This window comes from Oncorhynchus masou, chromosome 5 (assembly GCF_036934945.1).
Source record: "Oncorhynchus masou masou isolate Uvic2021 chromosome 5, UVic_Omas_1.1, whole genome shotgun sequence".
NCBI classification, from domain to species: domain Eukaryota; kingdom Metazoa; phylum Chordata; class Actinopteri; order Salmoniformes; family Salmonidae; genus Oncorhynchus; species Oncorhynchus masou.
The window spans coordinates 47,659,109-47,685,072 of NC_088216.1; the positions used below are offsets into that span (position 1 = coordinate 47,659,109).

At 43.9% G+C, this 25,964-nt stretch overlaps 1 protein-coding gene across 9 annotated transcripts in view; it reads right to left on the reverse strand.

Annotated features, from left to right (window-relative positions):
• Positions 1 to 25,964, reverse strand: part of LOC135539729 (plasma membrane calcium-transporting ATPase 1-like) — a 150,393-nt gene that overhangs the window by 115,581 nt on the left and 8,848 nt on the right. The window contains exon 1 of one of the 9 annotated variants that reach the window (XM_064965800.1): positions 11,153 to 11,204. The exons of the other annotated variants lie outside the window; for them this stretch is intronic. The gene's annotated coding sequence lies outside the window, so the exon portion shown is untranslated. Of the gene's footprint in view, positions 1 to 11,152; positions 11,205 to 25,964 lie in introns of those variants that run through there. 9 annotated transcript variants of the gene reach the window in all.

Here is a 25,964-nt window from a genome sequence, read left to right on the forward strand (position 1 = left end):
CACGGAATGCAGTAATTATAGCTATTGTGATGATACAATTAGGGAGAGAGGGGATGTGAGATGGAGAGATAAGGAATGAAAGAATGTGAAAAACAGGGACGAGGAGAATGATCTAATAATTCACTTGAATGCCGAAATGATAGGGGGGGGTACCCTCATTATTCTAGTAACATGACCTGATTAAATACATCCAAACTATGGCCTATGCCACAGCGATGGGAGAGAGAGGGTAGAGAAAAGAAAAGACAGAGACAGAATACCTTAGAGAAGTAGACGATAACATGGAAGAGAGCAGAGTATTGAATAGCCAAAGAAAAGGCTGTGTGCGTCCAGCTACTACTAGCTGAGGGATTCCCTCTGAGTAAAGGAAGTGAGAGCAGCACAAATACAAGGCATGTGGCCAACTACCTACACTTCCTTATTCACACAAACACACAGCAGAGCACAGGGAGGTTCTGTTTTAACAGCGTGGCTGGGTATTTGACTAACTCCACACACACACACACACCACTCCAACCTGATCTGCTACCAGGCCTGTTGTCAAGTAACTCACCACTTACACTGTAATCATCACTAGATACTATTCAGAATACACCGCCAAGCTACTGAAGAGCCCCACTTTCTCAACTCTTGCATGGAATGATGTAGCGAGGGAGAGATCAAGAGAGAGCGAGAGAGAGAGAGGAATGTGAGAGAAAAATGAGGATATAAAAACAGAGGGGGTGGAGGAGGAGGAATGATATGCATGTACTGTAGAGAGGGAAATGAGCTAGATGAAAAAGGAGAGCAGTAAAACAAGGAGGCACATTTAGTAAGTAGAAAGGCAGATCGAACAAAAGGGAGCGAGGTAGAGTAGAACGAGAGGTAGAGTAGAACGAGAGGTAGTGTAGAAAGAGAAATATGGATAACCCACCAGAGCAATAACGTTGCTACATGTGTCTGATTAAATTACAGTCCTCATTACTGTGTTGTCCTTCTAAATTGCTATTAACAATGGACCATTGAGGTCTGTTTTTTTACTCAAATCTATCTGTACCATCATTTATTTGACAAATGCCTTTGTTTGCTTTGGCAATGTACTGGTTTTCATGCCAATTAATATGTTTTAATTGAATTCAAATTGAGGGAGAGTAGACAAATCGAGTAGATTTCTATGAGAAGGGCAGACAAAGAGGTAAAGTTAGAAATATAGGTAAAGTAGATGACATGTTAAAGAGGGGTAGAGTCAAAAAAAGGAGGTAAAGGAGAAAGAGGTAAAGTAGATGACATGTTAAAGAGGGGTAGAGTCGAAAGAGGTAAAGTAGAAAGAGGTAAATTAGATGACATGTTAAAAGAGAGGGAGGGCAGCAGGTGATTGTAGCTTTAACGGTTCAAAAGAAAACTGAAACCGCTCTGTCTTCCTTCAAATGTGGCTCTGTTTATTACAACCGCATCTCGCGGCTACCGGAGGTTACCGACGTAACCGCGGTTCTGCGAACCAGCACGCTTTATTTTATTTCACAACCCCATTTTCAAATCAGGTGGCCCCACATGGGGTCGCTATCACCAGTTTGGGAAATGATGCTCTACTGGCTCAAAGACCACGAGGCTACATGACAGCCTATGCTAGGAACAAAACCTGCTCTCCCTCGTTCTCTTCTTCACTCTCCCTTCCCTTCTACCCCTGTCTCTTTGCCTCTTTCTCCCTCTCCCTCTGTGGAGAGTGTCCCAAATGGCACCCTATGCCCTATATAGTGGGCTCTGGTCATTAGTACTACACAGGGCATAGGGTGCCATTTGGGACTCAGGCCAATGACTCCATATAAGCTTTGCCATTCTGGACAGAGCACTCTACTGTTTATCTGCTTACTATCGGCCAGCTGATGAAATTAGTGACCACGGTACCTCAGGCTAGATCAGTGTGTGTGTGTGTGTGTGTGTGTGTGTGTGCATGCACAGAAATATAGCAAACCAGGAACAAATTGTCTTACTATTAGAGCAAACAGCTACTACAGTAGATACCCAAAGTGTACACGCAGTATTACTACAGTACTGGAGATATAAATAATTCTACAATACGCAGTGTGTGGTAAGTGAATGTTAAGTGTGTAAATTCCCAGTTACACACTGCTACTCCCATTCCACTATTCTCTCACTTCTCTTCCTCTAGTACTAGGCCACTTCAATACAACGTGCTGTGAAGAGTGGCAGCAGCATTTACCAGCGAATAAGTGAACAAGGTAAATCCATTCTAACACTGAGCTTCCATTCCAGCCCTTTACTTGACAAAAAGAGGACATTGACAGGACATGGCTGCCTGGTTTAAAATGGTAGCATATTATTTAAGGCATCATAACCCCGCTAGAGAGGAGAAGAAAAAGAGATAGAAAATGTCTGGAAGAAAAAAAAAGCTTGACATCTCATTCAAACTAAACTGTTAAGCGTCTAGTAGGCATTAAAAAGTGCAGGATCAAATTTAGAGTTTTCAAAATCAGACTTTTCATGATTAGTAGAAGAAAACAAATATACTGTCATGAACTGGCATCAAATTATAGTTAAGAGCACTCTATCCTGTATCCAGAACAGAAAACAGACAGAAAACAAATAAGGGAGAAATGTAGAGTGCAGCAACAACAGCAACCTGGGAGCAGCTTTTCGGAGTAACAGTTGCTGATGGAGAGAGGGTCAGTGTATTTTTTTTTTGGGGCCTCCTAAGTAAATAAATAAATAAATAAATACTCACACACACACACACACACACAGGTATTTATTTTTCATATGTTAGTCATTTAGCAGAAGTTCTTGCTCAAGGACACGTCGGCAGATTTTTCACCTAGTCGGCTCAGGGATTTGAACTAGTAACCTTTCAGTTACTGGCCCAACACTCTTAACTGCTAGGCTACCTGCTGCCTCGTCTAACAAATTCTTAATGGCACTAACAGTTTGCAAATTAGTTTAAGTGGAAAATAGAGGGGACACATTTATTCCAAAACTGCAGCTCGTTGTTGGAACAATCAACCAGTCCATTTTGAATTGTTGCTAAAACTGTCGTCACTTGGCAAGGAATGTGTATCCAATCAGTTTAACAGGCACTTATACCTGTAGGTCTAACGGGAGCTTGTACGCGCACTCACGGTTGTAACGCAACTGAGTGAGCCATGGAGGGAATTTAGGGAGAAGAACAGTGTGACGTTTGGCATGGATTCTTTTCTGTTGTGCCCCACAAATCCATATCTCAAATAAAATTAACGTAGTCTTCAAGAACATTTCACTTGCCTGCTCAGGCATCCACAAACCACATTCCCCCAAATTGGTTTACAGTGTTTTTACATTTAAATGTATTTATTTATTTTTAAATCTCTGGTTATAAAAATACATTTAAAATATATTTTTTTTTTAAACAATCGAACTTTGGCGTCCTTCCGAGTTCTCGAACACTCATGTCCATCCCTACACCCTCCGTTCATCCATCAGCAGTCAGGGTATTCAACAGGTCGGGATGGAAAAACAGATTGGCTGGAGGCGAAACAGATCAAACACTGGTAAACAAATTAGGGAGGAAAGGGAGATGGGTAGGTTAGTGACACAGGTGAAAGATGAAGAGCTGGGTTTGTATTCTAATGGAGGTAGAAAGGGGAGCGCAGAGATGAAGAGAAGAGAGGGGGAAAGAGAACAAGAGGAGAGAATAAGGTTCAGTTGGTAGGAAGCAGAACTCTTCACCTCTATCATTCTCTTGCCCCTCAACTTCTCCCTCCTCACCTCTCTCCTCCCTGCCCTTTCCCAATCATCCCTCCTCTCTTCCTGCCTCTGCAGACACACCTGCCTTGCATACTAAAGCACGGACTGCGTCTCTCCCTCTCCTTCCCTCCCTGCAGAGCAGACACGCAACCCCCCACTCACAGACTGCACCAAACCCCACCTCCCCCCCTGCCACTAAGAAAACGTGGCTGTGGCCACACCCTAGACAGTGGGGAACTTGCCCAGTCGCACCCAGCAACAGCTCAAAATCAGCTTTACAGTTCCAGCACCACATGCTATAGCTGGCTGATCGCTTACGGCCCTATACTGCCTACTAATGACTCATACATCCCATGTGATGTAAAGTGTAAGCACACGCACGCTGCCAACACTTGCTCCACCCACACCCAGTATGGTGTGCACACACACACACACACACAGATCACAGTTGACTTCAGAGATGGATTAATATAATAAACAGTCTTAACATATAACACTCCATAGGGAAATCAGGCCCTTCTCAAAGAACCAGCTTCAGTTCAACTGTGCTTACTCTCACTACAACACCACACAATCTCAGAATACGAGAGTACGAGAGAGAGAGAGAGAGAGAGAGAAGCATTGAAGTGTGTTATTCAATAAGCTAATGTTTTGCATTCAAACACACTGTCCACTCCCCTATTTTTAGATACGAGTCAATATAAAAACCTAGATGATAATATCCAGTAAAATCACAGCTAAACAAACATTATCTTAGCATGTGGTCTGTGTTTGTATATGCAGTGTTGTGCTGCCTCTGTTCTAAAGAGCTGACCAGTTGCTGGTGTTTACCAATGAAAAAGCTGCAACAGGACAGAGTACACACACCAACATCTCCCCCTCCGCCTCTCTCCCCCTCCCTCCCTCGTTCCACTGTTGCAGTGGCAGAAGGATAAAGCAGGAATGAAGGAGACCACACCCTATCTGCAGTCACATGACCTGCCTGGAGGAGGAAATCCCTTACTGCAGAGAGAGGTAGAGAGAGAGAGAGAGAGACGGAAGAGAAGAAACTGAAAAAGACAGAGACGGACGGGATTTTAAGAGTACAGAGAGAGAGACAGTGAAAATAGATTAACCATGTAAGTAGAGAGACAACAAGTGGAGTCAGGCAGTGAATAAGAGGCAGAGAATGAGAAAAGGGAAAACATGAAGAGAGAGGGCGAGGGTTGGTGGCGAGGCAACTCTCGCCCTCTTCTCCTCAGACACGTTGAACTCATTTGTGTTCTCAAACATGCAGTGAGCAGAGAGCCATAGCTGGCCAGCCCAAATCACAAAGACACCTCCCAACTCCTCTCCTCTAATCCTCCTCTCCTTCTCATCCCTCTCTCCCGCTGTGTGTGTCTGGTAGGCGCCTGGCCCTAAGGTATGAACAAGACATAACATCAGCGAAGACGGTGGCACACACCCCAACACCCCAGACTATATAAGGACACAACTACAATAAGAAACTACACACACATACAGCTCTATATAAGGACTCAACTACAATAAGAAACTGAATACACGCACGCACACACAGCACTATATAAGGACTCAGCTACAACAAGAACCTACACACACACACACACACACACACACACACACACACATCCATATAAGGAGCTGACAACAGTCAAATGGAAATCACAAAAAACATGCAAACAGATTTTACATGTCGATCCATTAGCAGATGCTTCCCATAGCAACTTACACTCAGTTCTTTCAACTAAGGAAGGTAAGACAACCACATATCATTCATTGCAAGTAAAACATTCCAAAGAAAATCTGCTATTAAAAAAAAAAAAAAAAAAACACACGTTCAAACATGTAATCTGGTTACAAAAAAAGTGAATCCATTATGTTACCCTGTAAATGTAATCAGTTACCAGCAAAAATATTGTCAGATTACAGATACTTTTGAAAAAGTAGATGATTTCTTCTTGGATTACTTTTAAAATCAGAAAGGATGCTTTTGAAAAAAATACATTATGACACCTTTCTGTTCTCTCAATGACATTCAATTCAGCATTGACAAAAGGCACGTTTAAGTTCGTTCCACCACGCTCAGGTGGAACAAACAGAGACCACTATGAAGACACACCAAATACGTTTGATGGATCCCTTTTGTCTTCTTCAGAAAGAAGAAACAGAAAGTAATCTGATTACATTACTGAGTTCAGGTAATCCAAAAGTTGTTACTGATTACAATTTTGGACAGGTAACTAGTAACTGTAACATTTAGAAAGTAACCTACCCAACCCCACACAGCTTTACATAACGACCTCCTGTACAGCTCCTCAATGCCAGAAGGTTTTGACCATTTTCCTCCTCTCGGAGTGCATCTGAGATATAGTACACTAAATAAATAGCTGGAGACACAGACAGACAGCACCACCTGAGTCACCGGAGGACAGATGGAGTGGATCAGAACACGGAGGCTCAATCTGGGACGGACTCTGGAAGGCATGTTGGCACACAGACAAACACAACTACATGCCAGGGTGCTCACAGAACTAGGATGACTATTACATGAATTTACCAGTGGCATTAGAAAAACCAAGTACAGAGCAAGTTACTTCACAGTAAAAAAATAATAATAATAATACAATATTTTCTGGTGATCTGTATTCTTTCTCTGTGTGTGATCAGTGGTTCCCTTTTCCATCCACTGTGAGACCCAGGGATCTCTAACCCTCACACTGGTCAGAGCCAGTCACAACATCTCCATGACAACCCTCATTGATAAAGAGCAAACACACACACATACACACACACACCACTACTACTACTCATCTCCTACTCCAGGGTCTTCCTGCTGCTGGGGTTACATTTGGGTCTCACAAGCACATATACAGTCAGGTATAGACAGTGGATAAAAATACTATTTACGGCCTCTCCCTCTTTCAAACTTAGCAAATATGAATGAATTTAGAGGAATTAAAAGTTTCCATCCTGACAGCTTTGCACACTCTAGGCATTCTCTCAACCAGCTTAATGAGGAAGTCATGAATCAGGGCTTCATGGTCAAATTGCTGCATAGCAACCACTACGAAAGAACACAAATAATAAGAAGAGACTTGCTTGGGCCAAGAAACACAAGCAAATGGACATTAAACCACTGGAAATCTGTCCTTTGGTCTGAGGAGTCCAAATTTTAGATTTTTGGTTCCAACTGCCATGTCTTTGTGAGATGCAGAGTAGGTGAACGGATGATCTCTGCATGTGTGGTTCCCACCGTGAAGCATGGACGAGGAGGTGCGATTGTGTGGGGGTGCATCGCTGGTGACGCTGTCATGATTCATTTAGAATTCAAGGCCCACTTAGCCAGCATGGCTACCACAGCATTCTGGTTTGTGCTAAGTGGGACTATCATTTGTTTTTCAACAGGACAATGACCCAAAACACACTTCCAGTCTGTGTCAGGGCTATATGACCAAGAAGGAGAGTGATGCATCAGATGACCTGGCCTCCACAATCACCCAACCTCAGCCCAGTTGAGATGGTTTGGGATGAGTTGGACTGCAGAGTGAAGAAAAAGCAGCCAACAAATGCCCAGCATATGTGGGAACTCCAAGACTGTTGGAAAAGCATTCCTCATGAAGCTGGTTGAGAGAATGCCAAGAGTGTGCAAAGCTGTCATCAAGGAAAAGGGTGGCTACTTTGAAGAAACTCAAATAAAAATATTTTGATTTGTTTAACACTTTTTTGGTTACTACATGAATCAATGTGTTATTTCATAGTTGATGTCTTCACTATTATTCCACAATGTAGAAAAAAAAAATTAAAAGACCCTTGAATGAGTCAGTGTGTGCAAACTTTTGACTGGCACTGTAGAAGTCTACTTTTAACAACTGCTACTGAACATTTTACTAAAACACATTTACTTGAAGAGTACAGACATACATTTTGGCAACAGAATGACAGTAAAATCTCCAAGTTTACGTGACCACGTTTTCCAAAAACAACGTTAAACATCTACTCTAAATAAAGATTCAAAAAATGTCTGCGGAAAGACTGGGGTGTCAGCTATGATTATGACACCTTGACTTTGAGAAAAATATTTACAGTAAGTGAAGTGGCTCAACACTTGGTAACAGAATGACATCATGGATCCTCAATCTGTACTTTCCAGAAATGATTAGTTATGAATGCCATTTTATTCATGGAGGTGTATCCTGAATATGTACACAAAAAAGGTAAACAAATGTAATATCCTCCTTTGCATGTTTGGGTATTATTCTACAAACTGGTTACTATTCTAATGAGCTCCGCCCCCAAACAAAACCACATTTGGTATAGTGAAATAGTGTAATATTCAGTACAGTCATGTATATTACATTACACCTCTACTATCCTTTATTATACCTTATCATTTTCTATACTCTGTCCTTTTCTTTGCTATACTCTACTGTATTATCCTTTTCTCTACTGTAGTGTCCCTTTCTCTATTGTACTGTAGTATCCCTTTCTCTACTGTAGTGTCCCTTTCTCTACTGTAGTGTCCCTTTCTCTACTCTACTGTAGTGTCCCTTTCTCTACTCTACTGTAGTGTCCCTTTCTCTACTCTACTGTAGTGTCCCTTTCTCTACTCTACTGTAGTGTCCCTTTCCTTACTCTACTGTAGTGTCCCTTTCCTTACTCTACTGTAGTGTCCCTTTCCTTACTCTACTGTAGTGTCCCTTTCCTTACTCTACTGTAGTGTCCCTTTCTCTACTCTACTGTAGTGTCCCTTTCTCTACTCTACTGTAGTGTCCCTTTCCTTACTCTACTGTAGTGTCCCTTTCTTTACTCTACTGTAGTGTCCCTTTCCTTACTCTACTGTAGTGTCCCTTTCCTTACTCTACTGTAGTGTCCCTTTCCTTACTCTACTGTAGTGTCCCTTTCCTTACTCTACTGTAGTGTCCCTTTCCTTACTCTACTGTAGTGTCCCTTTCCTTACTCTACTGTAGTGTCCCTTTCCTTACTCTACTGTAGTGTCCCTTTCCTTACTCTACTGTAGTGTCCCTTTCCTTACTCTACTTTAGTGTCCCTTTCCTCTACTCTACTTTAGTGTCCCTTTCCTTACTCTACTGTAGTGTCCCTTTCCTTACTCTACCGTGTAGTGTCCCTTTCCTTACTCTACTGTAGTGTCCCTTTCCTTACTCTACTGTAGTGTCCCTTTCCTTACTCTACTGTAGTGTCCCTTTCCTTACTCTACTGTAGTGTCCCTTTCCTTACTCTACTGTAGTGTCCCTTTCCTTACTCTACTGTAGTGTCCCTTTCCTTACTCTACTGTAGTGTCCCTTTCCTTACTCTACTGTAGTGTCCCTTTCCTTACTCTACTGTAGTGTCCCTTTCCTTACTCTACTGTAGTGTCCCTTTCTTTACTCTACTGTAGTGTCCCTTTCTTTACTCTACTGTAGTGTCCCTTTCCTTACTCTACTGTAGTGTCCCTTTCCTTACTCTACTGTAGTGTCCCTTTCCTTACTCTACTGTAGTGTCCCTTTCTTTACTCTACTGTAGTGTCCCTTTCTTTACTCTACTGTAGTGTCCCTTTCTTTACTCTACTGTAGTGTCCCTTTCCTTACTCTACTGTAGTGTCCCTTTCCTTACTCTACTGTAGTGTCCCTTTCTTTACTCTACTGTAGTGTCCCTTTCCTTACTCTACTGTAGTGTCCCTTTCCTTACTCTACTGTAGTGTCCCTTTCTTTACTCTACTGTAGTGTCCCTTTCTTTACTCTACTGTAGTGTCCCTTTCCTTACTCTACTGTAGTGTCCCTTTCCTTACTCTACTGTAGTGTCCCTTTCCTTACTCTACTGTAGTGTCCCTTTCCTTACTCTACTGTAGTGTCCCTTTCCTTACTCTACTGTAGTGTCCCTTTCCTTACTCTACTGTAGTGTCCTTTCCTTACTCTACTGTAGTGTCCCTTTCCTTACTCTACTGTAGTGTCCCTTTCCTTACTCTACTGTAGTGTCCCTTTCCTTACTCTACTGTAGTGTCCCTTTCCTTACTCTACTGTAGTGTCCCTTTCCTTACTCTACTGTAGTGTCCCTTTCTTTACTCTACTGTAGTGTCCTTTCCTTACTCTACTGTAGTGTCCCTTTCTTTACTCTACTGTAGTGTCCCTTTCTTTACTCTACTGTAGTGTCCCTTTCTTTACTCTACTGTAGTGTCCCTTTCCTTACTCTACTGTAGTGTCCCTTTCCTTACTCTACTGTAGTGTCCCTTTCCTTACTCTACTGTAGTGTCCCATTCTTTACTCTACTGTAGTGTCCTTTCTTTACTCTACTGTAGTGTCCCTTTCCTTACTCTACTGTAGTGTCCCTTTCCTTACTCTACTGTAGTGTCCCTTTCCTTACTCTACTGTAGTGTCCCTTTCTTTACTCTACTGTAGTGTCCCTTTCTTTACTCTACTGTAGTGTCCCTTTCTTTACTCTACTGTAGTATCCCTTTCTTTACTCTACTTTACTGTGCTCTAATGCCACTGCGGTTGGTGACTATGATTTCCTATAGTGGCCAATTAAATTGCAGTCATTCTGTTACTGATCTGTCACTGTTACCAATTTGGTAACATCGTGACATGTTTTAGTCACTTAATAATTCATAAACAAAATTGCTATCCATAAAAAAAATCTTAAAGATGTGTGGGTTTTTGGTAACAGAATGACAAGACACTAGGCAATATTTGTTAAACTTACAGAAGGCAAATCATTTCTGCAAAACTAAATATAAAAGCTTATATTCGTTGTCAGGGACCATTTCTTCAACATGAGTGTGTTTTGATGTAGTCCTAATAGAGTTTAAAGACTCTCTCCATCTGTGTGACCAGAAATCAAAGCCTTTGCTTTTTATTTTTTTAAGATGGAAAATAGTCATTAGCTTTCAATTGACACAAAATGTGATATGCTCCTATAAAGTCGTGTTGGTGCTCTTGGGGCTTTTAAGAGGAAATGACCCGTCTCTCTGTGTGTCCTGGTCTGGAATGTCACCACACTGATCTGAGAGGGCGGGTCTGAAGCAGAGACATGATCACACCCCTGCCCCTCCCACCCCACACCACCACACACAGGCAGGCATGAAGACACAAGCATTCTCACAGACATGCATACACATGCACACTCACACAAACATACAGGCTTGTAAGTAGGCATAGGCTTGCACACAAGCACCCATGGAAATTCAAAAAAGATGCACGCACACACTATAGTTTCATGCATTAAGCTCATTCTTGGCATTCCTGTCCCATACTCCATTCCTCCCTCTTGCCGACTTACTCTGGGTGGACGGTGGAATCACATTCCTCAGTCTGAATGTAAAACTACACACCGCGTGTTTTCTAAAAGCTTGTAAAGAGAGATTATCGAGGAAACATTTGGCTAAAGCAGGACTCTCCTCCCTCTCAAATGGTTCCTCCTTCCATCTTTCCCCTCTACCTACCTTTTTGGTTCCTTATTTCTGTCGTTCCCTCCCTCCTCCCTCTTTCACTGAACAGAACAATGAGCTGTATGTGTGCCCAAGCACTCTGAGCCACTCCCAGGGGTGCGTGGGCTCTGGTTCCATTTAGAAATTATTCCATGCTGTCAGCTACTAAATGAGAGGGCCCGCTCAGAGAAGAGGGAACGAGACAGAGGGAACGAGTAGAGAGAGCGCGGGGGGAGGAAGATTGAGACAGAGGTAAAGAGTAGAGTAAGTGAGAAAAAGATTTATGCAAAAGAGGCAAGAGAAAAAAACATGTGGAAAGAGGAAGGGCAAGGAATATAGCGAATACGTTCGAGTCAAGGGGCAAGAGACAAGGAGACTGAGCTAAAATTGTTTGAGGAGAGAAGAACGATAGAGGGAGGGGGAGAGAAAAAGGGGTAGAGAGAGAGCGAGAAGAGGAAGGGACCTGGTGAGTAAGCACGAGACATGGAAAGAGAAGAGGAGAGACAGCTAAAAATATTTGAGGGAAGAAGAACGATAGAAGCGAGAGAGGGGAAGAGAGAGCGAGCGAGAGGGAGGGACATGGTGAGTAAGCACGAGACACATGGAAAGAGACAAGAGGAGAGACTGAGCTAAAAATGTTTGAAGGAAGAAGAAGAAGAAGAAGAATCGGAGAGAGGGGAAGAGAGAGCGAGAGGGAAACGCATGAAACGCATGGAAAGAGAGGGCAGAAAGAGAGAGAATTGACTAGTGCAGAGACCAAAGGACAAAGAAACAAAACTAACCAGAGAAACAACAGTGTACATGAAAGAAAGTGAAGAAAAGGTGGATATGTTACATGTTGCCATAGTGATGGTGAGTCCATGGACAATTGCCAAAAGCCAGTCCCTTGTACTAGTAGCCAAATACACAGACAGTCTCATCTCTAGCTGATCCTGTTGGTTTTGGCCCAGGCTCATCTTAAACTCTTTAGAAGGTGAATCTGGTCCCTCTGTCCCATAAAAAGAAGGGTTGTTGAAACCTCAACTCACAGAGCAACCAACCCTAGCTCTAAAAACAACATCCAACCATCTCTCAGAGTTGGTGAAAGCTCGAGAAAAAAGCAAATTCCTGCAACAGGGATTTAAGCAAATTGAGGTAAAAGCCTTTTTTTTAACATTGAAGGACAAGTTGTGTTAAACTCTACTTGGGTTGTGGTTGGAGTTGACACGAATACGCACATATGATAATTGTGCGTGTAAGTTTTCCATCTCACATGGGAATGTTGCCACTGATCATGGTTGACTGCTGTCATTGAATTAAAGTCCTTCCTCTTGGCAGCTCTACGCTATGTGTGCGTGTGTGATCAGTGTGATTGTGATTGTGTGTGTGTGTGTGTGTGTGTGTGTGTGTGTGTGTGTACACACACTTGTTAGTGGGAATTGACTGCACTGACAGATGACAAGCTTCCATTACAGCCGGCCAATTTATTTTACCTTTGCTGGAGGTTGACATTCAGAGATGAGCGCAGGCGAACAGAGAGGTACTACAAACACACCTACAAAACACACCTCAACCAACCGTCAGCCACAATTAGCCACTTTGTTTTCATTATGCATTTTACTTTTTGTTGTATGGTTTGTGTTATGAATACTTCAAAGGAGGTGACTTTCAAGCCTTTCAGAGTTTGTACCTCTCCTGCATTCTTTTTGTTTGCGTATTAATCTCTCATCAACTAAATGAGCACACACACACACACACGGTTTTGCAGTAGCATGGACATAGCTGTGTAGGAGTGGACGCTCACGTCACATCAGCACAAAACCCTTTTACTGTACAGGGGCCAATAAACCCCCTTCAGACTAGGAACCCTTGTTGACCCCACTGGCCAGAAGAAGTCCCTTTAAGCCAGGCTTGACCAGGAAAAGGCCCCAATCAAGCCTGCTATCTTCATCCAGGGCTATAGAACATATTATAGACAAACCAGAAGAGCCCCAGCTGGAATGCTTTTTTCTCCAGTATATGACTGGGCAATAAAGTCCTGATCCAGAGAGGCCTACTTCCACTTGACCATGGAAAGTGACAAGTCTTTTTCTAAGAAAATAGGCCTACTCATTCAACAACGGACCAAGATCGAGACCACCTTTCCTAACAGCACATCAAACATGAAGGACTCATAACATCTCGGGGTTGGTGTAAAGTACGTTGTGTGACATTATTTCGTTTTTCTATGTTATTGCAAGGTATAATATGCGCATCACAAGTAATCATGCAATGTGTAACCTAACCAATGCCGGTTTGGTGCCTTGGAACTGCAAACCTCATTTCATTCTCTATTGGACTGTTTCTGTGAGTGTATGGTACACGCAGAACATTCTATGGACACTTATGGACCCATTTCTAATTTCTCCAATTGGCACAAACATACCAACCCTAGGAGAGGCGTAACATGGCTTTCTCCCCCTTTCAGAGCTTGAACCAAATCTGCAGGGTCAGATGGTTTGGCGGGACATCTTCAACCTTCCCCTCAATATGGAGGAATAAAAGAACAGCGGAAAACGTTTCACACTTTCGTTCCAGTGAATGTTTTGGCTGTCAGACGGTGACTGTCAAGACGACTTCTAGACGAACTACCGAAAAAGGACTTCCTCTTGCGAGTTGTCATTTTCCCCATTGAAGCCGAGCTCAGTATTCCAGATTAGCAGCTTGCTTCTGATTTGATCCCGCCAAGAGCTCAGTCAGAAGGCCAACGCTAGCGTTCCTCACCAAACCTCTACTTCGGACCATTTCTGCCTTGCACAGCCCAGGACCACCCGCGCGCAACATCCGAAGACCCCCATTCTATCTATTGACTGTAACTACACAACTAAATTGGCCTTTCTCTCCCCAGCATTGGCATGAGGTGTAATGTGTAGCTCTTTAGGTTAACGTTAAAGCAGCAATAATCAGTAGAAACAATAGGCTTTATAGTGTTTGTTTACAAAACGGAGTAAAACAAGCTTATATTTTGGGGTCTGATGGGGTACAACAGTTGAACTAAGCTCAAGAGGCATTTAAAAAGTTACAATCTTCAAGAATCTATGGATAAATATTTGTTTTAAATATTTTATTTATTTAAAAACTTTATTTTACTTGGCAAGTCAGTAAAGAACAAAATTCTTATTTACAATGACGGCCTACACCAGCCAAACTCGGATGACGCTGGGCCAATTGTGCACCGTCCTATGGTACTCCCAATCACGGCCGGTTGTGATACAGCCTGGATTCGAACCAGGGTGTCTGTAGTGACGCCTCTCACACTGAGATGCAGTGCCTTTGACTGCTGCGCCACTCAGGTGCCCAAAAATGGATATAGCAACTCCTGATTGGAACAGGATCATTTAAACATTAGAACTGAACCATTACTTGCCCTTTTAAGTTCGTCCCTCCATTCACAGAAATATAGGAAATAGTATTTCACAGTATGCACCCGCGTGACCTGTTAAAGATAGTGGAGTGTGTAAATGTCAGTCTATCCAAATTGAGAATATCTAACAATTTGCTGGAATTTCTTTATTTTATTCATACATTCCCTGTATCAATCATATGCCATTATCATTCATCCTGTAGCCATTGATTCATTTCATATGTGTTTTCTGATACAAAACAAGCTTTAGAAAACATACGAATTCATGAATGTGATACTAGGCTCATCAATAAACCTTCAGATAAAGCAATTATTAATAATATCCCTATTTTTTTTGTTAAGGTCACTTATAAGCCAGGTCTTCATGTACAATTTATTTTCCAGATTTATAGCATATATTAATTTGTCAGTAGAGATACATTTTTTTATTTATAGTAATAACTTGACCAATATCTCTTACAGCTGGGGATGTCTAGGCTATTGCAACATCTACAGATGTAGGATCTTAATTTGATCACTCTTTTGTTGCTGAGAACTTTCCTGCACAGGAGGAAATGCAAACTTGTGTATTCAAGGTTTAAAAAGGCTTCTAAAAAGTTTGTAAATTCCACTTAAAAATGTCAGACTACGAGAAATTCTCTAACCCCTACAAAAGAAATGCCCATTCATTATAATTCACATAATTAATTTCCTGCGGTAGAAAACTGGCTCAAATTAAGATCCTAGATCTGTATCAATGAATAGTTACACCTCCATGAATGAACCAAGTCATTCCACTCTCAGCACTCTTACCTATAGGGGACTCCTTTGAAGTGCATATCAACATCTGTGCTCTATAAAGCCTTCTCAATCAGCGCCCATGGCTAATGAGAACCAGAGGGCTCACAGGGAGGGGAAAAAAAACCTTTGATTTAGACCAGGTTTAGACCAGGCCTTGGATGAGTTAGCTGGCAGCTGACCTCCACTGGGCCGAGCCTACATCCAGGCTGGATGAAGAGATACTGTCACCTGGTTCAGATAAGCGCCTGATCAGATGTGGAGGTATCCCCAAGTACAGATGAGCTTGTGTTGGCCTGAACACCCATGTACAGAAAAGACGGGGCCTCTAAACCGATGCTATTTAAAGGGAAGCCCTTTCTGGTGAACATTGAAACAGTCCATGTAAGCCTGTAGCTCTGCAGTAGTCTGTCGTTGGAGCGATAGGACATGTCTTAAAACAAGCTCAGGCGAAGTGTCGCTGACTGCTTGTCCTTTCTGTGTGTGTGTGTGTGTGTGTGTGTGTGTGTGTGTGTGTGTGTGTGTGTGTGTGTGTGTGTGTGTGTGTGTGTGTGTGTGTGCGGACCAAGCTCAGAGAGGTCTACTTTAGCACCAGCGGATCCTTGTTCTCCTAATTGCGACATGTCTTGGCCGTTAGTGCTAGCAGGCCGTGGTTACGCTAGCAGTCTCAGAGGATATGCTAATCTCTTAATTAGAATCGCTCAGAAGAGCTTTCAACAGTCTTCCACTCTCCCTCTCCTCCCCCGCTCCCTTACTCCCATTCTCCCCACTTCAACACCACCATCTCTCATCTAGTGTCCTCTCTGCGCCCCTGTTTTCCCTTTGAATCTCCTTTCCATCTACCCTCCTCAGCTTTCTCTCCCCTCCATCGCCCCTTTCCTAACCCGTCCCCCCCTTCATCTCTTGCTGTCTAGGCCAGCCAGGTCACCTGTGATACAAGTCAGTATTCGACATCCATCCATGTCAGGAGATGTGTAAACTGACCACCAGGGGCAACAGTGAGCACTGTTACCTTCAAGTAGGATTCAGTTGTGGAATATTTTTGTATAATTATTTTTTTTTACCTTTATTTAACTAGGCAAGTTCGAGGCAAATGTTGCAAGTTCGAACGAATGATAAAGTAGATTTTATATTTTAGCTAATCCTATCCCAATCCTTAACCCTTACCTTAACCATTCCGAGTTAATGCCTAACCTCAAGAATTCGGAGTGAATGCCTAAACTTAACTTTAAACACCACAACCTTAACAATTTGACATTTGAGAAACATGGATGTACATCGAATTCTGAAGTGAGACAGAGCCGGTAGGTCTAGGCACTGGCTACAGAGACTGACAATGAAAAACTAAAACCAACAGGTGGTTAGATGACAGTGTGTAATTATGCTAATTACACAGTGTGAAGGCTGCTAAGTAAACATCTGACATGATATTCAACCAAAGTTGAAGCTCTCATTTCCCAAGCGCTCTGTGGGAGAAATAGAGACGGCCCTTTAGCCACCAATGCCTAATTCTCCACCCCCCTCCCCCCCCCCCAACCACCTATCGCGGCAAGTTCCACACACAATACCTCAAGGAGATTGGGCGGGGAGAGAGAAGATGGGTGGCTGAGGTAAAGGAGAGTGTATAAATCCCCTGAATTGTAAAAAAAAGTGTGTGTGTGTCGGGAGGAGGGGGCTACAGCAGTGATTATTAGATAGCACAGAAGGTCCCTCAGATAAAGGCCAGTCATATCATCCCTCTCTCCCTCCCCCCTCCCTCTCACAAGCAGATACATCTAACTGAATCAACTGACAGAGAGAGGGAGCGTACCAGTGCTTAAGGATGAGAGAGGCACCATACCAACCTCCCACAAATCCCAGCCTGTATGGAGTCCAACACAAATCAGGGTTCGGCGTGAACGCCTGTTCACATACCTGCTTCCCCATTCACACACACACACACACTACTTCTAAAACGGGCTCTCCAGGACTGGAGCTTTTAAAAGTGGAGATATTTTTACATTAAATGTGATGCACAGGATACAATCTCTACTGGCAGTATTCCATTTTTGAGTGAAATACCTTGCAGTGGATTAAGTCTTTTTGGACTAACAGCTTGACATTGTGTCAATAGGAAGTTAACGGTTTCAGAGGAAGAAAAACAAACGCTGTTAAAGTGGTCTACTTTTGAGACGGTAACACAACAGCTCTTATACTGAGAGACCCATTATAGAACCACTCACCCTGGAGCGTAGTGTCACTGAGCATGCTACCAGTGTGTGTGGCCAGAGGTTAGAGGCAACAACAAAAAACTACATCTGGTCCTGACCCTATTCAGCTGACCTCTTGTTCGATTGATCGCAGAGACACCGGTGGTCACGGGCTGGCCCTATCCCCAACAGCCCCGCTTTGGTGTTTACAAAAGATTGATTCAGAATTATGGTGGTCTTGTTTGGGATACAATGGCTGAGCTGTATAGGCCTACAGCCAACTCCCCGATATATTCAATGACTTGAGACTAATGAAATCAAGCACTAAACTGAAGCAAGTAGTACAAAATGTATTTGAATGGGACATGGTGAACTGCGGTGCACTGGAAGAGAATGACACGTATCAGGAGTGAACAGTAGAGAGCAGAATCATATTACGGAGGGAGATCGGTCCACTTGGTTGGATGGCATGTTAGTACTGCCTCGCTGCTGTCATGGTTTCATTCATAATGACTAGCTGGGTTCCACTTCTAATTCCATTTGTGTAGGTTATATGCTGGCTTGGCTACACACCCGGTGTTGTGTTGCATTCTGGGGCAGAACACCCCACATCAGCCAATGACCCTGAGCCTGTCTTCTAACCAATCACTCAGAGGCATGCTGTCAAGCGACATCACTCTGGATTACAATAAAAAAATACATAAAAAATATATACATACACGTATGTATACACGTATGTATGTATGTATGTATACACGTATGTATGTATGTATACACGTATGTATGTATGTATACACACACACACACACACACACACACACACACACACGGCTCAAAAAAATAAAGGGAACACTAAAATAACATTCTAGATCTGAATGAATGAAATATTCTTATTAAATACTTTTTTCTTTACATAGTTGAATGTCCTGACAACAAAATCACACAACAATTATCAATGGAAATCAAATGTATCAACCCATGGAGGTCTGGATTTGGAGTCACACTCAAAATTAAAGTCGAAAACCACACTACAGGCTGATCCAACTTTGATGTAATGTCCTTTAAACAAGTCAAAATGAGGCTCAGCAGTGTGTGTGGCCTCCATGTGCCTGTATGACCTCCCTACAACGCCTGGGCATGCTCCTGATGAGGTGGCGGATGGTCTCCTGAGGGATCTCCTCCCAGACCTGGACTAAAGCATCCACCAACTCCTGGACAGTCTGTGGTGCAACGTGGCGTTGTTGGATGGAGCGAGACATGATGTCCCAGATGTGCTCAATTGGATTAAGGTCTGGGGAACGGGCGGGCCAGTCCATAGCATCAATGCCTTCCTCTTGCAGGAACTGCTGACACACTCCAGCCACATGAGGTCTAGCATTGTCTTGCATTAGGAGGAACCCAGGGCCAACCGCACCAGCATATGGTCTCACAGGGGGTCTGAGGATCTCATCTCGGTACCTAATGGCAGTCAGGCTACCTCTGGCGAGCACATGGAGGGCTGTGCGGCCCCCCAAAGAAATGCCACCCCACACCATGACTGACCCACCGCCAAACCGGTCATGCTAGAGGATGTTACAGGCAGCAGAACATTCTCCACGGCGTCTCCAGACTCTGTCACGTCTGTCACATGTGTTCAGTGTGAACCTGTGAAGAGCACAGGGTGCCAGTGGCGAATTTGCCAATCTTGGTGTTCTCTGGCAAATGCCAAACGTCCTGCACGGTGTTGGGCTGTAAGCACAACCCCCACCTGTGGACGTCGGGCCCTCATACCACACTCATGGAGTCTGTTTCTGACCGTTTGAGCAGATACATGCACATTTTTGGCCTGCTAGAGGTCATTTTGCAGGGCTCTGGCAGTGCTCCTCCTTGCACAAAGGTGGAGGTAGCGGTCCTGCTGCTAGGTTGTTGCCCTCCTACAGCCTCCTCCACGTGTCCTGATATATTGGCCTGTCTCCTGGTAGCGCCTCCATGCTCTGGACACTACGCTGACAGGCACAGCAAACCTTCTTGCCACAACTCACATTGATATGCCATCCTGGATGAACTGCACTACCTGAGCCACTTGTGTGGGTTGTAGACTCCGTCTCATGCTACCACTAGAGTGAAAGCACCGCCAGCATTCAAAAGTGACCAAAACATCAGCCAGGAAGCATAGGAACTGAGAAGTGGTCTGTGGTCCCCACCTGCAGAACCACTCCTTTATTGGGAGTCTTACTAATTGCCTATAATTTCCACCTGTTGTCTATTCCATTTGCACAACAGCATGTGACATGTATTGTCAGTCAGTGTTGCTTCCTGTGGACAGTTTGATTTCACAGAAGTGTGATTGACTTGGAGTTACATTGTGTTGTTTAAGTGTTCCCTTTATTTTTTTTGAGCAATATATATATATATATATATATAAGTAAACAGCAGGGGGTATCCAATGTTGGCCAACATTGACTACTACTAAAATGTCACAAATAACACTTGGCATGTGCAGCAAGGTCACATTGTGTAATTAGTGATGATTTACTAAAGCGACAAGAGTTTAGACTGAACGAGACTCATTCGACCCTCAAGACATTGGAAACACGCGCACAGAGAGAGAGCGAGAGAGAGAGAAGTGCTAGTTCTTTAGGAAAAATAGTTTGGTCAGCTTCAGGATGACTGTTTTGCAAGGTTGTTCCTCTACTGCTGTCACAAGATGGTCCCAGATGTTGAGGCACAACAAATGTCGTGGTTTTTCAGGGTGTTCAGCAAACCACCAGCATTCCTACCTCAGTGCCACCGCTTGTTTTAAATGAAGTCATGCTAATGCTACTGGAATGTGTGCTAACCAGGTTTGCTTGAGACAGTGACGCAAACACAGAGAGCCATTGATACTTGTGGGATGGGACGGGCGTATCTCACAATCCTATCTCACAGTCCTCCCAATCTTTACGGCTTCGTCCTCATTCGCTCTTCTGGAATCCACTCTCCTTGTCTCTGTTCTGTGACACAATCAGCTTACTCAGCAGCTAGACGCGATGTATAGAGTTGATCAGATGTTTCATTCCATACAAAAGAGGCGTGTAGGAACTACACAATACATACAGCGTCGGTATGAATGCACCCATGTGCTTTTCGGTCTCCGCACCCACTCGCTCTCCCTTTCCCCTTCTCCTTCTGTAAGGCCTCTTGTTTAAATGGGACCAGCACGTCGGGCAGCAGTGGAAAAAACACGTTATTTACAGCATTCATATGATCATAACGCAGAGCTATTTAGGTCAAGGACAACGGCGCCTTTGATTGTTTGACACACACGGAAAGGTTTGTCCTAAACCTCAAATAAGCAGGAACACTGATACACGCAGACTAGCCAGTTTAATTCAATTAACACCACTGAGCATATATAACAGCAGACTAAATGTTTTCGAACTCTGTCAGAGGAATGAACGGACATGTAGAAATCGGTTGGTTTATGCTGTATAAAACGTGGAATAACTTCTGTTCCGTTAGTGGAGCAGTTCGGTAAGGTTTCCAAATACGTCTGTTTCAGGTTTTCCAGACACATTTCATTTCAGTATAATATTCCTATTTCCTTTTTGGATTTGATGTTGGGCTAGTCAACTGAATGAAGTTCAGTGAGTGAGTGAGTGTGTGTTATATATATATATATATATATATATATATATTCAGTAAACAGCCAAAGTAGGAGAGAACAGCACAGCCTCATTGTGTTCAGTAATAATGTCCAAACAGCACCACACCCTGTTTCTCAACCCAAATACAGCATTCAGCATTCAACCCCCATTCACTGCTCCAGACACAGGACGCACACACACACACACACACACACACACACACACACACACACACACACCTCATTACATAACCAACAGCTAACGATGCACAATCAGTTTTAATACAAAACCCTGTTTTAATAGCATTGTGTGTGATTTGTAAACTAGCTTAATGTAGCGCAGAAATATCCGAGCAGTTAATCTCTGTGACGATATGTGTGTGTGTGTGTGTGTGCACATGAGTTTAAGGCGGTGACCGCTATAAAACACTCGCCTGTCTGGAGGCTGGTCTGGGTGGACAGATCAGACCCCCGACACACACCCCAACTCCCCCAACCCAGAGAGAGAAAGAAAAGAGAACGATGAATGAACCGAGAGATAGACGAGGAAAATAAGGAGTGACGGGGGAAATGAGGAAGGACAGGGAGCAGAGAGAGGCAGAGAACAAGGGGATGGAGGGAGGGATGGAGGCAGTGAGCCAGAGAGTTCCCTCTTGGCATTGGGCCCGGCAGCTACATCTGACGTGTGTTACTGTTACTCCCAGACTTCCAAACATACAAACAACTACAGCACTAGAACTACATACACTGGCTACATAAACACACATTTAACTACACAACACACACACACACACCAACTCCCCCATCCCAGAGAGAGAAAGAAGGGAGAATGATGAATGAACTGAGAGAGACAGGGAGGAAAAAGGAGTGACGGGGAAAACGAGGAAGGACGGGGGGGGGGGGGGGGGGGGAGTACGAAAGACAGGGAGCAGAGGAGACAGAGGGAGAGAACAAGGGGATGGAGGCAGAGAGTTCCCCCTTGGCATTGGGCCCGGCAGCTACATCTGACGTGTGTTACTGTTACCGCCAGACTTCCAAACAACTACAGCACTAGAACTACATACACTGGCTACTTAAACACACATTTAACTAAACAACTACATCACACACACACACACACACACACGCACACACGCACAGGCAACATAAACACAAACAGATGTAAAAGAGGGACAGAGAGGGAGAGGCCTCAGCCCAGTGTCGTTAAAATATCAGGAAGTGAAATGGCGAGGAGAAAATATGCATGAGGAAACACAGAACATGAGGAAACCATCCAGATCTCCACTTCCTCTGCGCCTACAACACTCCACCTCGGACCCCTTTGTCCCACCCCCTCTCCTGTCCCCTCATCCACCTCTCCTCTGTGAGTTTAACTGCCGTACTGTTACCATACATAGTGAGTTCAGTAAACGAGTGCAATGCGTCGCGCTCCTTCTCTGGAGCCAACGTGAGCTCCACGACCCATGCAGTGCATCCTTCCCTCCCTCCCTCTCCCCCTCTCTCCCCCTCTCTCCCTCCATGCAAATACATTCCATTGGTTCCAGTAAATGACTACACTTCATCCTAACCTCACCACTCTCCCTCTTCTTCTCTCCCTCCCTCTCTGCCAGTCTCAAATTCCACTTCAGATCAGCTTTATTATAGCAAGAGTGGCAAGGCCAAGCAAAGTGGGACAGACTATGACATTAAAAACAATAAATCAGTATGGCAACAATAATAGGTATAAGCGAGAGACAGGACATTTCTTTTGAACACTACTGCGATGATCTAAAGAGCATATTTTGCTTTGAATATCTAAAAATAAAAAAGATGAGACAGTGTGCTACTAAAATGCAGAGGCTTGCTATTTATGATCGTCAACAATTTGCTCTGATAGATAAAGCCACAATGACCAAACGGGCGTGCATTAACCATGCTGCGGAGGATGATAAAAGAATGCAGGAAATAACTCAGTAGCCTACTATCTAAGAGTCCCTTGCTTCACTATGTGTGTATGAATGTAGGTGTGCTCTCAATGTAAACAACCATCTGGGTTGGGTACTAGAGTCACACCGGTTTCATCACCGACAGCATATGTTAATGGCCCTCTTTCACGGTCTCCATATAATCCTCTTGCCTTGGACTTGCTCTCCTTCCGCTCTCGGTCACAATCCCTCTCCGCTCCATTCATCCCTCGCCCCCCTCCCTTACTCATACCTGTTCTCTCTATCGCTCTGTGCCTCTCTCGCCATCGCGTTCTCTCCTTCATTAGCATGTTTTCTAATCAATCCAACTTCTTAGTCAGTGTTCTACATTTTTATCTTGTCTGCTAATATCCACACACACACCCTTGCAGCAGGGACAAAGAGTCACATTGTTTGGCACCATAGATGAACTCAACAATGACAACTTCATGTGTTCAGAAACCGGTGTGTGTTTGTCTTAATGAGTACGCCAGTGATGTTTTGTGATAATGAGCTGAAGCCGCACGCCCCCCCACCACCCCCCACCTCTACTCTGTGTCGATCCTGTCAACACGCCACAATCCCACAATGCACCACAGGGACTCTCAGGGGACACTTCACTTCCACGCTCTATTAATACAACTCACAACACATCTAGCAGCTGTGTGTGCGCTGAGCTGTCACTTCACACTCACACACACACATACACACACTTGATGGAGCCTGCTTACAGCTCATCACATCCTCAGCAGCAGTCTGCAACACCTTAACGAGAAGTTCATCATGACTAAACACACACATACAGAACAAAAACACTCAAAACAATTTGCCACGATGACGAACAAAGGAGAGAAAAGGAGTGGAGAGGAGAGAGCTGAGAGAAGAGAAGAGTGTTGCATTGTATACCAAAATTTCTGTACTTTTTCGATACAAGAACAGGAAAAATGGTTCGGTACTATAATTATTTTTCCCCTTCGGTACTTCTATCAAATGTGTCTCATGTCGTCTACTGATTGAGAGAGAATCAAGTCTGTCTATCAGTGCAGCCGATGCACCCTTAAAGCGCAACGTGCCTGCTCTACTTACTCATTGCTAGCTCTAGCCTGAACCACTGCACTCACATAGAGTCTGGCCTGCATCACCACTTATGCTGCACAGAAGCTAACATTTACATTTTAGTAATTTAGCAGACGCTCTTATCCAGAGTGACTTACAGGAACAATTAGGGTTGAGTGCCTTTGAATAATGCAATATGGCATGTAGCTAGAAATGTCGAAAGTGTTCGCAAAACAATGTCCATTACAGTCTAGAACACTTTACAATGCAAGAAGATACCAGTAGTTTCCAGCTTTGTAGATTAACTTTCCTTGCTTACAGCTGAATATAACATCAATTCACTACCCTAGTACCTTGTTTGTGATGAAGCAAAAATACTGCTGATATCATAGTTGAATGTAGGCGTAACTGGGACATATACACACCCACGTGTGTGTGTGTGTGTGTGTGTGTGTTATGTATAGATTTAGTCTAAAACATATTATATACACCCAGGTGGCAACACGCATCTCTGCGTGCCTGGCAGTTATACTATATATAAAGTATGTGGACATCTCTTCAGATTAGTGGATTTGGTTATTAACAGTATAAAAATCGAGCACACAGCCATGCAATCTCCATAGACAAACATTAGCAGTAGAATGACCTAACTGAAGAGCTCAGTGACTTCCACCGTGGCACCGCCATAGGATGCCACCTTTCAAACAGGTCAGTTCATAAAATGGCTGCCCTACTAGAGCTGCCCCGGTCAGTTGTAAGTGCTGTTATTGTGAAGTGGAAGCATCTATGAGCAACAACAGTTCAGCCGCGAAGTGGTAGGTCACAGAAGCTCACAGGAGGGGGCCGCCGAGTGCTGAAAGCGTGTGGCATGTAAAAATCGTCTGTCCTCTGTTGCAACACTCACTAACGAGTTCTAAACTGCCTCTGGAAGCAACGTCAGCACAAGAACTGTTCGTCGGGAGCTTCATGAAACAGGTTTCCATGGCCGAGCAGCCGCACACAAGCCTAAGATCACAATGTCAAGCCCCGGCTGGAGTGGTGTAAAGCTCGCTTCCATTGGACTCTGGAACAGTGGTAACGCATTCTCTGGACTGATGAATCACGATTTACCATCTGGCAGTCCTAAGGAGGAATCTGGGTTTGGCGGATGCCAGGAGAACGCTACCTGCCCCAATGCATTGTGCCACCTGTAAAGTTTGGTGGAGGAGGAATCATGGTGTGGGGCTGTTTTTCATGGTTCGGGCTAGGCCCCTTAGTTCCAGTGAAGGGAAATCTTAAAGTTACACCATTCAATGTCATTCTAGACGATTCTGTGCTCCCAACTTTGTGTCAACAGTTTGGAGAAGGCCCTTTCCTGTTTCAGCATGACAATGCCCCTGTGCACAAAGCGAGGTCCATACAGAAATGGTTTGTCAAGGTCGGTGTGGAAGAACTTCACTGGCCTGCAGAGCCCAGAGCTCAACCCCATCTAACACCTTTGGGGTGAATTGGAACGACGACTGCGAGCCACATCAGTGCCCGACCTAACTAATGCTCTTGTGATTGAATGGAAGTCCTGCAGCAATGTTCCAACATCTAGTGGAAAGCCTTCCCAGAAGAGGGGGCTGTTATAGCAGTAAAAGGAGGGACCAACGCCATATTAATCCCCATGATTTTGTAATGATATTATCAACGTATGTCCACATACTTTTGGTCATGTAGTGTAGCAGCACCATAACGCCACAGGCCTATATCTATCTCCTCTCTCTTTTCCAGCTGGGATAGGACTCAGAACAAACTCACCCAGCAATGCAGGCTTAACACTCTCTGTGCGTATGTGTTTGTGCGCGCGCGTGTGTGTGTGGGGCCCTTTCTGAGATGAGATAGGGTTCTAAAG